Here is a 3,414-nt window from a genome sequence, read left to right on the forward strand (position 1 = left end):
ACCTGTATCCCTAGTTAAATGATTTTTTTCCCCTTCCCCTCCACAAATCATACCAAATACAGTGAAAGCACAGGTTATACCATAGGGAAGGGACATACAAAGAAACATAGAAATCATCTTATAAATATGATAGAAACAATTGCATGAAAGGAAAAAAAAACTTTTGAATACTTATCTTGGGGTTCATTCCCCTAACGTTAATTTATCTGATCTTTTCTGCTTGACTCAGACATATACTAGTTGTTGCAAATAAGGGAGACCATGGGACCTATTTTACCTTGGGCCTGGCTTACTTCACTTAATATAATTTTTTCCAAGTCTTTCCCTTTCTGAACAAATGGGGCAATGTCCTTCTTTCTGATGGAGGCATAGAATTCCATTGTGTATATATACCACATTTTCTTTATCCATTTATCTACTGAGGGACATCTGGGTTGGTTCCCTATTTTAGCTATGGTAAATAATGCTGCAATAAACATAGTCGTGCTGGTAGCTATAGTGTAGTCTTGGAGTTTTACTGTGGTCTTGTGTTTTTCGTGTCTCCTTTCTATCCCTCCCTTCTTCTCATCCTATCCTTTTCTTCTCTCAATATCATCTATAAACTTACATAATTTTTAAGTATTTATCTTTTTTTTTCATGGCACTAACATTTAATGAGAAGACAAATTTTAGAGTAGTAAAATTGAAGGTGCATGCATCATTGTTGTAGATTTGAAACCATGCATATCCTTCCTCATAAAATGTCTCAAATGCCGTTAAAAACACCACACGCAAAACCAAGCAATTATAAGTCCTTCAAAGCATGTAACTGTGATTAGCTGCTATTCTCAGCAATATAAAAATACTTCCACCACAATTTCATTCCAGTCTGTAAAGTAATTCAAAACAAACAAGTTGGAGACATCGCTCAAATTGCAGAAGCAACAAATACAGATGCTTTGTATCAAGGAAATGAATCCACTGAAGAAATGAACCCATCTGAGGAGCGGTCCTCTGGGGCCTGGCACTAGGCTTCTGGTGGAACGCTGAGGCCCCCTTCTGGGAAGAGACGTATACTGCAGCTGGGGTAGCTCTGCCAAACGTCAGGACACTTCTTGCACCCAGTAACACTGAAAGTTTTGTTGTGGATATTCTTTCCTGTGCAGTTTCAAATTTTAGGTCTTAAATTTAACAGTTATAACCTGTATTTTCAAATGAGGAACAGCTGATTTCGGATTAAATGTATCATGCTACTTAATTTTGCAACTGGCATTCACACCAGTGGGCATTCTTCTTCACCTTGTTCCTTTTTAATTTCGCTGTAACTTTTTGCTTTGACAGTGTCTTGTTGAACTCCCTCTGCCTTCCAAGTGATGGGGTTACAGATGTGTATTACTATGACCAACTGTTGTGGGAACTCTTCACCCTCCAGTATATAACTACATTTTTTTCATCCATCCTTGTGAGAATATAATCTTGCTGAGGCAGAAGACCCTGTTTTGGTTCAGGGAACCAAAGAACTGTCTTATTTATGTTATTGTCCTTTAATGCTTTGCCCCTTAAAAACAGAAATATCTTAAGATTCTATTATAGCAACATGGTACAATTTTTAAATGACCCTTAGGCACTTGTTTAAAAACATTTTTTCTATGTATTTAATAAAATCAATAGCTTTCACAATCACATGTATACAGTGTATACAAATAATATACAATGTAGAAAAAAGCCAGACTTGCCCAGCACTGGTGGCTAACACCTGTAATCCTAGCGACTAAAAAATGCTGAGATCTGAGGGTCACAGTTTGAAGCCAGGCTGGGGGGAAAAGTCCGTGAGACTCATCTGCAATTAACCAACATAAAGCTAGGACTGGAGGTGTGACTCAAGTTTGAGCAAAAAAGCCAGAGAGTAACAACATGTTGAGTTCAAGCCCTAAAGCCAACACACACACAAACACACTCACACTCACGCAGCCAATACACTGGGAGACCACAACAGCTATAAAGAATGAAAATCCAACTCCACCTCCAAAAAGCCAGTTGTAAAGGACACACGTGACCATGGCTTTCTATTCCAAATGAGTGCAGGTGATGGGGTGTGGATGGACACTGAAATCCCAGCCTGCACTCAGCTGGAATGGATTGAAGCTGTGGCTTAAAGACATGTACTGTTTGCTAATTCCTAAAACCTCAAACTTTAGTTTTTCCCCCCCTTCATAAAAATGTTCTTTCAGCTGTGGAGAAGCTAATAGTTGTTTACAATTGTCAGCCTTTTAAGAAGCACTAATTTGTTCCCTTAAGAGTGTGCAAATGTTATTCTCCGTCTTCCCGGAGAATAACAAACAACACATAATATATGGTCCCTCCATGCCAGCAGCTTTTCAGGCTGGGGATTCTATCCAGGTCACCATGGGGCTTTCGTCTTTCATTACAAGTTCAGGATTTCTGAAATTCCTTCTTCCGAACTTTTGATTTTGGTGCATAAGGATTTTCTTGCTTGTAGAAGGCCTTTAACAGTTCCACAGCTTCCTCAGCCCGATATCCAGGGATGCACTGAAATGGTTTTCCCGTATTTGGTAAGTCAGAAGAGGCAACATTTAGAACGGAGCCACAGCCACCAAATCATTCATTCTGACAGCCGTAGACGACCAGCGGGATTTTCATAAGGCCGAGAGCAGCTGCACACATAATGCAGGGTTCCACAGTGACATACAACACGGTACGTTCAAACACAGCAGAAGGACTCTGGCCATTTCGTTGACACCAATCTAGGACTTGATCAATGGCCACCATTTCTGCATGTCGAGTAGCATTTTTGGTTTGATTCACTTCATTTCTTCCCTTCCCCACGATTTCATTGTTGTAGACCATAAGACAGCCAACAGGGACTTCAGTATTTTCAAGGGCGTCTTTGGCCATGTGCATCGCTTCCTCCATCCACCGTGCCGTCTCCAGGGCCAAAGACACGGCGGTCGAGACGCCCGGGGCTGGCATGGACGCTGCCAACGCCTCTGCCTCCATCCAGCCGGGTTAACGCACAGCTCTGACTCGCAGGCCTTCCGGGCCGGGAACCAAGTATTTATCTTTTTAAATTTAAATTTTTGTTTTTCTATATTTTCTGGTTTTTTTTTTCTTAATGTCTCTCCTATCATTCTGTCCAATCCATTTCCCTCTCTGAGATTAGGCCTTGGTTAAATTCACTCTCATCTTACCTCGCCACCACCCTATAATTCTATTTTTCCCCACATTTCTCCCTACATCTAATAATTTCTGGTTTGCCAATTTTTTTCTTTGCTATTCTTATCCCATTAATCCATAGTTGTTTGATGTTGAATAGATTGTATCTGTTGAACTAGATTGCGTCTATAGCCTTTTGACTGTGCAACTACCAAACTTTGGTTGATGCTTGCCTTAAAATTATGTTCTAGCACAAAATTA

At 40.3% G+C, this 3,414-nt stretch overlaps 1 pseudogene; it reads right to left on the bottom strand.

Annotated features, from left to right (window-relative positions):
* Positions 1-2,412: 2,412 nt before the first annotated feature.
* On the bottom strand, positions 2,413-2,997 carry LOC122114589 (annotated as a pseudogene).
* Between the last annotated feature and the right edge of the window lie 417 nt (positions 2,998-3,414).

This window comes from Dipodomys spectabilis, unplaced genomic scaffold, assembly GCF_019054845.1.
Source record: "Dipodomys spectabilis isolate Male_0828 unplaced genomic scaffold, ASM1905484v1 ptg000108l, whole genome shotgun sequence".
Lineage (NCBI taxonomy): Eukaryota > Metazoa > Chordata > Mammalia > Rodentia > Heteromyidae > Dipodomys > Dipodomys spectabilis.